General features: G+C 38.9%; 4 non-coding genes across 4 annotated transcripts; all 4 read right to left on the bottom strand.

Moving 5' to 3' along the window:
• Positions 1-6,311: 6,311 nt before the first annotated feature.
• Positions 6,312-6,385, bottom strand: TRNAI-AAU (transfer RNA isoleucine (anticodon AAU)). The gene has a single exon. It is a non-coding gene; the product is annotated as a tRNA-Ile (tRNA).
• A 1,005-nt stretch (positions 6,386-7,390) lies between these two features.
• On the bottom strand, positions 7,391-7,464 carry TRNAI-AAU (transfer RNA isoleucine (anticodon AAU)). The gene has a single exon. It is a non-coding gene; the product is annotated as a tRNA-Ile (tRNA).
• A 2,641-nt stretch (positions 7,465-10,105) lies between these two features.
• On the bottom strand, positions 10,106-10,179 carry TRNAI-AAU (transfer RNA isoleucine (anticodon AAU)). The gene has a single exon. It is a non-coding gene; the product is annotated as a tRNA-Ile (tRNA).
• Positions 10,180-12,907: 2,728 nt separating this feature from the next.
• On the bottom strand, positions 12,908-12,981 carry TRNAI-AAU (transfer RNA isoleucine (anticodon AAU)). The gene has a single exon. It is a non-coding gene; the product is annotated as a tRNA-Ile (tRNA).
• Positions 12,982-13,138: the final 157 nt, after the last annotated feature.

The raw sequence follows: 13,138 nt of genomic DNA, 5'->3' as shown, positions 1-13,138 counted from the left end.
TTTTGTCCTTAAGGTTGAAATTGGACCTCTAAGATGATTTCATGCAACAAACTCTGCATTTCTATAAATCACCGGTTAGACCATACATGGAATATTGTGTACAGTTTCAAGCACCTGGGGCGGAGCTTGACCGCGAGCAGAGAAGGTGGATTGAGACAGAGCTCCGGCGGCAACCCGGCTAACCTAAGCTTTTAGCAAGACAAGACACAGCAGAATGGTGCGGACCGGGAAAGACAAGATCAGGGAACACTCAGGCACCCCAAAACCGGGGAAAAATCAAGCAGACCTGGATAGGTTTTTAAAGAAAACTATGGAGCGCTCTCCGGCGCGAAAATCAAAGATGGCGCCGGATGCAGCATGCAGCCATGAGGCTACAGAAGATTCTGATGTCGGCAGCACAGGAGAGCAATCGGAGGCTGGGGGTGAGTCCTCATATGTCCCTGTGTCGAGGGGATTTATAAAGCGGGTTCTCTTTAAAGCCCTGGGCCCCATAGCACAAGACCTGGCAGAAATAAAAGCCGATCTGAGAAATATTGGAGACAGGGTGGACACGCTAGAAACCGCTCAGGCTGAAGTGACCCGGTTTGGAGCAGCAGTACAAGAGACTTTACATGTTCAGCATGATCACATAAATATGGCTTTATTGCATGCGGAAGACCAGGAGAACCGCAGTCGCCGCAAAAATATCAGGATACGGGGCCTTCCTGAGTCTATTCCACATGAAGCGCTTCCTAAAGTAGCACGGGAGATTTTTGCATCCATTTTGGGAGGAGAGAAAGCAGGGCCTATCCAAATTGAGCGTATTCACAGGGCACTGAGAGCCAAACCACGCGCTCAGGATCCACCTAGAGATGTAATTTGTGGCCTGCTTAGCTATGTGGACACTGCTGCACTATTAAAACAAGCAAGATCTTCAGACGGAGTTAATTATGAGGGAACCCCTGTCCTTCTTTTTCAAGATTTGGCTGCTTCAACACTCACGAAACGCCGGATACTAAAACCGCTACTGGATAAGCTAAGATCTAACAACATCCCCTTTCGCTGGTTATACCCTTTTGGAATAGCGATACACAAACAGGATAAACATATCGTGATACGGAATCCTGAAGATCTACATGCGGCCTGGGACTTGCTTGGATTCCAGCCTATGGATATTCCTTCATGGCTCCCGTTGGCATATCCGCCGAAGATACCGTCCCTGTTGGAAGCAGACCCCTGGACAAAGGTTTCTGGCTTTCGATCAACGCCAGGGAAGAAAAATATCCATACAACCCAAGGACGAGACCCTATCTGAAGTTGCTGGGATGTAACTATGATTATGTATTAGCATAATTCTCTGCACTAACATATGGTGTTATGTTAAGGGTTCCTGAGATATATATTTCAGATTTAAATGGTGACAAAGCTATGTTTGCACAGTTAGCAACTAATCACAACCAGTGAACAGGTCCCCACTTTAATGGAGATTATGCCTTAAAATAAGCACTTGAAGTGTCTTGTCGGTTTTATACCAAAAAATTTGGAAAAAGCTGCTGAGGTAGGCCTGGGTTGGAGGTCATTCTCATTTGTTCTAATATGACCCCCCTAGTTTGTACTTATAGGGAGACCCCTCCTTATACTAAGGTGAAGCTACAGGTTGTTGTAGCTGATAATGTTTCACTCTTACCTCGTGTCAGAAGTTTACTCCAATACAGAGTATGGTTAAAAAAGGCTAAATGGTTTTTATGTTCTTTTGGTTGTATCATGTGGTATGCGCAGAGAAGGGAATGGTCACATGTCACATATGGCAGAAATTAAGATTGTATCTCACAACGTGAGGGGTCTGAATGTCCCACAGAAGCGCAGTCAAGTTATTAGATTGTGGAAAAAACAGGCGGCACAGGTAGTCCTAATACAGGAGACGCACTTTAAAAGGTTAAAAATTCCTAATGTCCCCTCAAGAGATTTTAATTTATGGTTCCATTGCCCATATGAGTCTGCGGCTAGGGGAGTCAGCATAGCTATACATAATAGTATTCCATTTTCATTCCTAATGAAAAAAGAAGATGCAGAGGGCAGATATCTGTTTATAAAAGGGAAAATTGGTAACACTGTATATACCTTTGCTAACCTATACGCACCCAATGCTGGGCAGTCTTCCTGGCTCATTCGGGTCTTGAACGTTCTGAGTAATTTTTCTGAGGGGATTTTGGTAATGGGGGGAGATTTGAATATACCGCTTAATCCGATATTAGACACCACAGGGTCACAACATACCTCATACAAAAGGCTGGCACAACTGAATAAGGTTCTTCATTCCCTACACCTAACAGATATCTGGAGATTATTACACCCTCTAGATAAGGACTACTCATATTTTTCACCTACTCACAATACGTATCACAGGCTGGACTATATTTTCTTGTCACAGAAATACACATCACTGGTCAGAGCAGCGGACATAGGACATATTTTACTATCAGATCATGCGCCAATTTCAGTGACTCTCAGTTTGACGGGAGTCCCTAAGGGGAACTGGTGTTGGAAATTAAACGACACTCTTATTGCAGACAAGAGTAATATTCAGATAGTAGAAAACCATCTATCTCAATACTTTCAACATAACGCATCAGATTCTATCTCTGACCCAATTATATGGGAAGCCCACAAAGCAGTGTTGAGAGGGGAATTAATTTCATTGGGAACACATGTCAAGAAAAAGACAAATGCAATATTAAATGACCTATTCTCCCAGATTGCACTTTTAGAAAGAGTTCATAAGAAAACTGTAGCTATTTCCTCACTAGAAGAATTAACCAGTCTCAGAGAAAAAGTAAAAGATGTACTTAATGTTAAATCTGCGCACCTCCTTCAAATATCAAAATATAAGCAATATGCCCATGGGGACAGGGGAAACAAGATGATGACGGCATTAATCCGTAAACAACAAACAAGAACTTTTATACCAGAGATTAAACAGGAGAAGGGGGGAGTGGCTACAGACACTGCTCAAATAGCAGAGGCCTTTCAGGCCTTTTATCACAACCTATATAATTTACAGCATACATTGGGGACATCAACACCAGAACTTGACAGGACTTCCCTGATAACTAAATTTCTAGACACTATTGACCTTCCCATAATAGAGGGGGAAGACCTAGATATTCTGACAGATCCATTTACGGAAATGGAATTAGAAAAGATATTGATGTCTATCCCGTCGGGAAAAAGCCCAGGCCCAGATGGGTTCACAGTGGGATACTATAAAAAGTTTAAAGCTACATTATTGCCCCACTTCACCAAATTATGCAATTCCTTACTCAGGGGGGAACACTTTCCAAAACAAGCTCTTGAAGCTCACATCACAATCCTACCTAAAGAGGGGAAAGATCCCACATGTTGCGGCAATTATAGACCCATATCCCTCTTGAATACGGACATAAAGTGGTGGGCCAAGGCGTTAGCAGCTAGGTTGGGTGAACTACTACCTAAACTCATAGGACAAGAACAAACTGGCTTTGTTAGAGAACGACAAGGTAAAGACAACACATGTAGAGTATTAAGACTAATTGAATACGCCAAGTCACATGGAGTTCCCCTTGTCCTCATGGGTACAGATGCCGAAAAGGCTTTTGATAGGGTTGACTGGGAGTATTTAGAGGCGACCCTACGGAAATTTGGGATCCCTCAATTGTTTATTCAGGCGATATTTTCCTTATATAAAGAACCTAGTGCTAGAATTAGGGTAAATGGGACTCTTTCCAAGCCTTTTAATATTAATAATGGCACACGTCAGGGTTGCCCATTATCGCCGTCTCTGTTCATTATGGTCATGGAAACCTTGATTCAAAAAATAAGGCAGGACCCACAAATACAAGGCATTCAGGTCGGAACTTACACACATACTACAGCAGCATTTGCTGACGATTTGTTAGTGATGACTTCCAATCCTGAGACTTCGATTCCTCACCTTACGAACCTGTTCACAGAGTTTGGGGAAGTTTCCAATTTTAAAATAAATTTTGGGAAATCTGAAATATTAAATATTTCTATACCAGATCCGGTCATAGATCTAATTAAAATTAATTCTCTATTTAAATGGCCTGACAGTACTCTGACATACCTGGGCATTCAGATCGCGAAAGACCCAACACATCTGTATCAGTATAACTACATACCTATGCTAGAGGCTATACAAAAGCAATTAAAAGAACTCAAAGTACCCTTTCTGTCATGGATGGGACGCAAGAATTTATTAAAAACCTATATTGTACCTAAACTGTTATATTTGATACAAGCATTACCGATATGGCTACCTAGAAAGTTCTTTGATAGGGTTCGGAAGATGTTCTCTTCATTTTTATGGAATAATGCTAGGCCACGCCTTAAATACAGGCTACTGATACAGAAACCGCGATTTGGGGGCTTAGGGGTACCAGACGTATTCATGTACTACAAAGCTAACCAGTTGAATAGATGGCATTCTTTGATGAATACAACACAGTCCAATATATATGTGGAATTAGAGCGAGAGCTACTAGAGTTATCAGACAGACTTTCGCTATGGGGCTTGAGGCCCTTCTCACCAAATTCCACATGCTCTAGCACCTTAGTGAAGGGCACTATAAGGGTGTGGCAGGAGGTAAATGGAAGGGACCCGCTTTTGTCGGAAAACATTCCGCTACTACCTATGAGCCTTCTTCCTTACCTGGTAGATAAGAAGAGAATCCCAGTAAGCTCCTTTTGGAAACATATGGATGATATCACAGTGTCCCAATTCTTTGAGTCGGAGTCTCGAGATTGGACAGCCCTATTACTTAGACATACAGGTCTAATTCTTTCTGATTTCATTAAGAGGCAAGATTTTCAGACAGTATGTGATAAATACACAGCTTGTTTTGTTAATTCTCTACATCTGTCCCCACTTGAAAAAGCATTACAGCAACCTACAATTCAAAAAGGTGCTTTAGCTAGATCGTATGATAGGCTATTGTTGGGAGAAAAAGAGGATAAGCTGGAATTAATCACTAGGTGGGAACAGGACCTCCAGACTAACTTTTCAGTGGAGGAACAACGAATTATACTGAAGCGCTCACAGGGGTTCTCGCAATGCATTAGAATCAGAGAAAATTCTTACAAACTTATCACCAGGTGGTACAAAACCCCAGTATGGTTCCACAAAATAAATCCAGATGTTCCGGAGGCATGTTGGAGGTGCTCACTGAAAAAGGGTTCTTTAGTGCATATATGGTGGGACTGTACCTTGATACAGGGATTTTGGAAAGCGGTTATCTCAGAAATTAACTCGATTTGTTTAACATCAATTCCTGTGTCCCCACAAGTGATACTTCTATGGTTATCGTCTGATTCATTTACGCCCAAGAAACAAGATCTGGCGACTAATTTACTTACTGCAGCTAAATTGTTGATTCCGTTATTGTGGAAATCCACCAAGTCACCCACTATAGAAGATTGGATTAGGAAGGTGCAAGAGATACGTAGGTTCGAAGAACTCCTACACTGGGAAAGGCAAACGAGGGTGGGCTTTCTATATACCTGGTCACCATGGATGACCTATCTGGATAAACCCAGATCCGTCTAGAGAAGGTACTAAAGAGAGTCATACCAAGAGGGACATTGACTTCTCCTGGGGCAGGTAGACTGTGACTGTTACTCGTTTCACGTGATCCATAAGAAGCTCCATGATATACCACATGAATGTTTAAAATTATGGTTAATTTATCTTGTTAAGTTTATGTATTAAAGAATTGATTTCATAGTACATTCCTCATGGTTAAAGTCGATTAACATAAACAGTTGAATGATTGTACTATGTTTTTTATGTAAAACCAAGAATGTGAAAAGCATAATACTTGAATTGTTATATGACTCTGTGACATTCTTAATAAAAACAGTTTGAAAACAAAACAGTTTCAAGCACCTGTGTATGAGAAGGACATTGCTGAACTAGAATGCGTGCAAAGAAGGGAAAGCAAGGTAATTAAAGGACCTCATCACAGACGAGGATTCTTTACTGTAAGAGCAGTTCGACGATTGAACTCTCTGCCACATTGAAAAGTGTTTTTTTGAAAAATATAAAATTTCATCATATTTGTACCAGATTCTGGAGATGGAACTTTGATCCAGGAATTTATTCTAATAGCCATATTTGGAGTAAGGGAGGAATTTTTCCCCTAATGACAACATTGGAATGCACTCCAAGACAGTTTTTGCCTTCCTCTGGATCAACACGGCAGGTTTATAGGTTGAATTTGATGGACTTTTTTTCAATATTATCAACTATTCAACTCTGTAACAAAAGTGAGCTTCCATGGCCCGTACGGGGATCGAACCCGTGACCTTGGCGTTATTAGCACCACGCTCTAACCAACTGAGCTAACCAGCCACTTTTAAAACAAAGATTCACGTCACGTCAGTAGAAAATACATGCAAACGTGTATTCATATTGATATCCTATTAACCTGAATAATAAAATAAACTTGCAATTTTTACTACTCAAAAAGCATTGGACAAATTGCTTTTGTGTTTTCCATTCCACCCCACAAAGAGTTTTCTTCAGTACATTATATGGTACATTAAATGCTGCCATTAAAAACAAGAACTTGTCTCGCTAAAAACAAGCCCTTATATGACTATGAGGACGGAAAAATAATAAAGTTATGACTATCGGAATACAAAGAGGCAAAATCAAGATATTATTTTTCCATTCCACCCCACAAAGAGTTTTCTTTCAGTACATTATATGGTACATTAAATGCTGCCATTAAAAACAAGAACTTGTCTCGCTAAAAACAAGCCCTTATATGACTATGAGGACGGAAAAATAATAAAGTTATGACTATCAGAATACAAAGAGGCAAAATCAAGATATTATTTTTGTCCTTAAGGTTGAAATTGAACCTCTAAGATGATTTCATGCAACAAACTCTGCATTTCTATAAATCACCGGTTAGACCATACATGGAATATTGTGTACAGTTTTAAGCACCTGTGTATGAGAAGGACATTGCTGAACTAGAATGCGTGCAAAGAAGGGAAAGCAAGGTAATTAAAGGACCTCATCACAGACTGGGATTCTTTACTGTAAGAGCAGTTCGACGATTGAACTCTCTGCCACATTGAAAAGTGTTTTTTTGAAAAATATAAAATTTCATCATATTTGTACCAGATTCTGGAGATGGAACTTTGATCCAGGAATTTATTCTAATAGCCATATTTGGAGTAAGGGAGGAATTTTTCCCCTAATGAGAAAATTGGAATGCACTCCAAGACAGTTTTTGCCTTCCTCTGGATCAACACGGCAGGTTTATAGGTTGAATTTGATGGACCTTTTTTCAATATTATCAACTATTCAACTCTGTAACAAGCATGTAACAAAAGTGAACTTCCATGGCCCGTACGGGGATCGAACCCGTGACCTTGGCGTTATTAGCACCACGCTCTAACCAACTGAGCTAACCGGCCACTTTTCCACCAAAGATTCACGTCACGTCAGTAGAAAATACATGCAAACGTGTATTCATATTGATATCCTATTAACCTGAATAATAAAATAAACTTGCAATTTTTACTACTCAAAAAGCATTGGACAAATTGCTTTTGTGTTTTCCATTCCACCCCACAAAGAGTTTTCTTTCAGTACATTATATGGTACATTAAATGCTGCCATTAAAAACAAGAACTTGTCTCGCTAAAAACAAGCCCTTATATGACTATGAGGACGGAAAAATAATAAAGTTATGACTATCGGAATACAAAGAGGCAAAATCAAGATATTATTTTTATCCTTAAGGTTGAAATTGAACCTCTAAGATGATTTCATGCAACAAACTCTGCATTTCTATAAATCACCGGTTAGACCATACATGGAATATTGTGTACAGTTTCAAGCACCTGTGTATGAGAAGGACATTGCTGAACTAGAATGCGTGCAAAGAAGGGAAAGCAAGGTAATTAAAGGACCTCATCACAGACGGGGATTCTTTACTGTAAGAGCAGTTCGACGATTGAACTCTCTGCCACATTGAAAAGTGTTTTTTTGAAAAATATAAAATTTCATCATATTTGTACCAGATTCTGGAGATGGAACTTTGATCCAGGAATTTATTCTAATAGCCATATTTGGAGTAAGGGAGGAATTTTTCCCCTAATGACAACATTGGAATGCACTCCAAGACAGTTTTTGCCTTCCTCTGGATCAACACGGCAGGTTTATAGGTTGAATTTGATGGACCTTTTTTCAATATTATCAACTATTCAACTCTGTAACAAAAACGAGCTTACATTGCCCGTATGGGGATCGAACCCGTGCCCTTGGCGTTATTAGCACCACGCTCTAACCAACTGAGCTAACCGGCCACTTTTACACCAAAGATTCACGTCACGTCAGTAGAAAATACATGCAAACGTGTATTCATATTGATATCCTATTAACCTGAATAATAAAATAAACTTGCAATTTTTACTACTCAAAAAGCATTGGACAAATTGCTTTTGTGTTTTCCATTCCACCCCACAAAGAGTTTTCTTTCAGTACATTATATGGTACATTAAATGCTGCCATTAAAAACAAGAACTTGTCTCGCTAAAAACAAGCCCTTATATGACTATGAGGACGGAAAAATAATAAAGTTATGACTATCGGAATACAAAGAGGCAAAATCAAGATATTATTTTTGTCCTTAAGGTTGAAATTGAACCTCTAAGATGATTTCATGCAACAAACTCTGCATTTCTATAAATCACCGGTTACACCATACATCGAATATTGTGTACAGTTTTGAGCACCTGTGTATGAGAAGGACATTGCTGAACTAGAATGCGTGCAAAGAAGGGAAAGCAAGGTAATTAAAGGACCTCATCACAGACGGGGATTCTTTACTGTAAGAGCAGTTTGACGATTGAACTCTCTGCCACATTGAAAAGTGTTTTTTTGAAAAATATAAAATTTCATCATATTTGTACCAGATTCTGGAGATGGAACTTTGATCCAGGAATTTATTCTAATAGCCATATTTGGAGTAAGGGAGGAATTTTTCCCCTAATGACAACATTGGAATGCACTCCAAGACAGTTTTTGCCTTCCTCTGGATCAACACGGCAGGTTTATAGGTTGAATTTGATGGACCTTTTTTCAATATTATCAACTATTCAACTCTGTAACAAGCATGTAACAAAAGTGAGCTTCCATGGCCCGTACAGGGATCGAACCCGTGACCTTGGCGTTATTAGCACCACGCGCTAACCAACTGAGCTAACCGGCCACTTTTACACCAAAGATTCACATCACGTCAGTAGAAAATACATGCAAACGTGTATTCATATTGATATCCTATTAACCTGAATAATAAAATAAACTTGCAATTTTTACTACTCAAAAAGCATTGGACAAATTGCTTTTGTGTTTTCCATTCCACTCCACAAAGAGTTTTCTTTCAGTACATTATATGGTACATTAAATGCTGCCATTAAAAACAAGAACTTGTCTCGCTAAATACAAGCCCTTATATGACTATGAGGACGGAAAAATAATAAAGTTATGACTATCGGAATACAAAGAGGCAAAATCAAGATATTATTTTTGTCCTTAAGGTTGAAATTGAACCTCTAAGATGATTTCATGCAACAAACTCTGCATTTCTATAAATCACCGGTTACACCATACATCGAATATTGTGTACAGTTTTGAGCACCTGTGTATGAGAAGGACATTGCTGAACTAGAATGCGTGCAAAGAAGGGAAAGCAAGGTAATTAAAGGACCTCATCACAGACGGGGATTCTTTACTGTAAGAGCAGTTCGACGATTGAACTCTCTGCCACATTGAAAAGTGTTTTTTTGAAAAATATAAAATTTCATCATATTTGTACCAGATTCTGGAGATGGAACTTTGATCCAGGAATTTATTCTAATAGCCATATTTGGAGTAAGGGAGGAATTTTTCCCCTAATGACAACATTGGAATGCACTCCAAGACAGTTTTTGCCTTCCTCTGGATCAACACGGCAGGTTTATAGGTTGAATTTGATGGACCTTTTTTCAATATTATCACCTATTCAACTCTGTAACAAGCATGTAACAAGCATGTAACAAAAGTGAGCTTCCATGGCCCGTACGTGGATCGAACCCGTGACCTTGGCGTTATTAGCACCACGCTCTAACCAACTGAGCTAACGGGCCACTTTTACACCAAAGATTCACGTCACGTCAGTAGAAAATACATGCAAACGTGTATTCATATTGATATCCTATTAACCTGAATAATAAAATAAACTTGCAATTTTTACTACTCAAAAAGCATTGGACAAATTGCTTTTGTGTTTTCCATTCCACCCCACAAAGAGTTTTATTTCAGTACATTATATGGTACATTAAATGCTGCCATTAAAAACAAGAACTTGTCTCGCTAAAAACAAGCCCTTATATGACTATGAGGACGGAAAAATAATAAAGTTATGACTATCGGAATACAAAGAGGCAAAATCAAGATATTATTTTTGTCCTTAAGGTTGAAATTGGACCTCTAAGATGATTTCATGCAACAAACTCTGCATTTCTATAAATCACCGGTTAGACCATACATGGAATATTGTGTACAGTTTTGAGCACCTGTGTATGAGAAGGACATTGCTGAACTAGAATGTGTGCAAAGAAGGGAAAGCAAGGTAATTAAAGGACCTCATCACAGACGGGGATTCTTTACTGTAAGAGCAGTTCGACGATTGAACTCTCTGCCACATTGAAAAGTGTTTTTTTGAAAAATATAAAATGTCATCATATTTGTACCAGATTCTGGAGATGGAACTTTGATCCAGGAATTTATTCTAATAGCCATATTTGGAGTAAGGGAGGAATTTTTCCCCTAATGACAACATTGGAATGCACTCCAAGACAGTTTTTGCCTTCCTCTGGATCAACACGGCAGGTTTATAGGTTGAATTTGATGGACCTTTTTTCAATATTATCACCTATTCAACTCTGTAACAAGCATGTAACAAGCATGTAACAAGCATGTAACAAGCATGTAACAAGCATGTAACAAGCATGTAACAAGCATGTAACAAGCATGTAACAAAAGTGAGCTTCCATGGCCCGTACGTGGATCGAACCCGTGACCTTGGCATTATTAGCACCACGCTCTAACCAACTGAGCTAACTGGCCACTTTTACACCAAAGATTCACGTCACGTCACGTCACGTCAGTAGAAAATACATGCAAACGTGTATTCATATTGATATCCTATTAACCTGAATAATAAAATAAACTTGCAATTTTTACTACTCAAAAAGCATTGGACAAATTGCTTTTGTGTTTTCCATTCCACCCCACAAAGAGTTTTATTTCAGTACATTATATGGTACATTAAATGCTGCCATTAAAAACAAGAACTTGTCTCGCTAAAAACAAGCCCTTATATGACTATGAGGACGGAAAAATAATAAAGTTATGACTATCGGAATACAAAGAGGCAAAATCAAGATATTATTTTTGTCCTTAAGGTTGAAATTGGACCTCTAAGATGATTTCATGCAACAAACTCTGCATTTCTATAAATCACCGGTTAGACCATACATGGAATATTGTGTACAGTTTTGAGCACCTGTGTATGAGAAGGACATTGCTGAACTAGAATGCGTGCAAAGAAGGGAAAGCAAGGTAATTAAAGGACCTCATCACAGACGGGGATTCTTTACTGTAAGAGCAGTTCGACGATTGAACTCTCTGCCACATTGAAAAGTGTTTTTTTTAAAAATATAAAATGTCATCATATTTGTACCAGATTCTGGAGATGGAACTTTGATCCAGGAATTTATTCTAATAGCCATATTTGGAGTAAGGGAGGAATTTTTCCCCTAATGACAACATTGGAATGCACTCCAAGACAGTTTTTGCCTTCCTCTGGATCAACACGGCAGGTTTATAGGTTGAATTTGATGGACCTTTTTTCAATATTATCAACTATTCAACTCTGTAACAAGCATGTAACAAAAGTGAGCTTCCATGGCCCGTACGGGGATCGACCCCGTGACCCTGGCGTTATTAGCACCACGCTCTAACCAACTGAGCTAACCGGCCACTTTTACACCAAAGATTCACGTCACGTCAGTAGAAAATACATGCAAACGTGTATTCATATTGATATCCTATTAACCTGAATAATAAAATAAACTTGCAATTTTTACTACTCAAAAAGCATTGGACAAATTGCTTTTGTGTTTTCCATTCCACCCCACAAAGAGTTTTATTTCAGTACATTATATGGTACATTAAATGCTGCCATTAAAAACAAGAACTTGTCTCGCTAAAAACAAGCCCTTATATGAATATGAGGACGGAAAAATAATAAAGTTATGACTATCGGAATACAAAGAGGCAAAATCAAGATATTATTTTTGTCCTTAAGGTTGAAATTGGACCTCTAAGATGATTTCATGCAACAAACTCTGCATTTCTATAAATCACCGGTTAGACCATACATGGAATATTGTGTACAGTTTTGAGCACCTGTGTATGAGAAGGACATTGCTGAACTAGAATGCGTGCAAAGAAGGGAAAGCAAGGTAATTAAAGGACCTCATCACAGACGGGGATTCTTTACTGTAAGAGCAGTTCGACGATTGAACTCTCTGCCACATTGAAAAGTGTTTTTTTGAAAAATATAAAATGTCATCATATTTGTACCAGATTCTGGAGATGGAACTTTGATCCAGGAATTTATTCTAATAGCCATATTTGGAGTAATGGAGGAATTTTTCCCCTAATGACAACATTGGAATGCACTCCAAGACAGTTTTTGCCTTCCTCTGGATCAACACGGCAGGTTTATAGGTTGAATTTGATGGACATTTTTTCAATATTATCAACTATTCAACTCTGTAACAAGCATGTAACAAAAGTGAGCATCCATGGCCCGTACGGGGATCGAACCCGTGACCTTGGCGTTATTAGCACCACGCTCTAACCAACTGAGCTAACCGGCCACTTTTACACCAACGATTCACGTCACGTCAGTAGAAAATACATGCAAACGTGTATTCATATTGATATCCTATTAACCTGAATAATAAAATAAACTTGCAATTTTTACTACTCAAAAAGCATTGGACAAATTGCTTTTGTGTTTTCCATTCCACCCCA

This window comes from Rhinoderma darwinii, chromosome 3 (genome assembly GCF_050947455.1).
Source record: "Rhinoderma darwinii isolate aRhiDar2 chromosome 3, aRhiDar2.hap1, whole genome shotgun sequence".
NCBI classification, from domain to species: domain Eukaryota; kingdom Metazoa; phylum Chordata; class Amphibia; order Anura; family Rhinodermatidae; genus Rhinoderma; species Rhinoderma darwinii.
The sequence above is the reverse complement of the archived record's forward strand: the minus strand, read 5'-3'. Positions and strand labels throughout refer to the sequence as shown.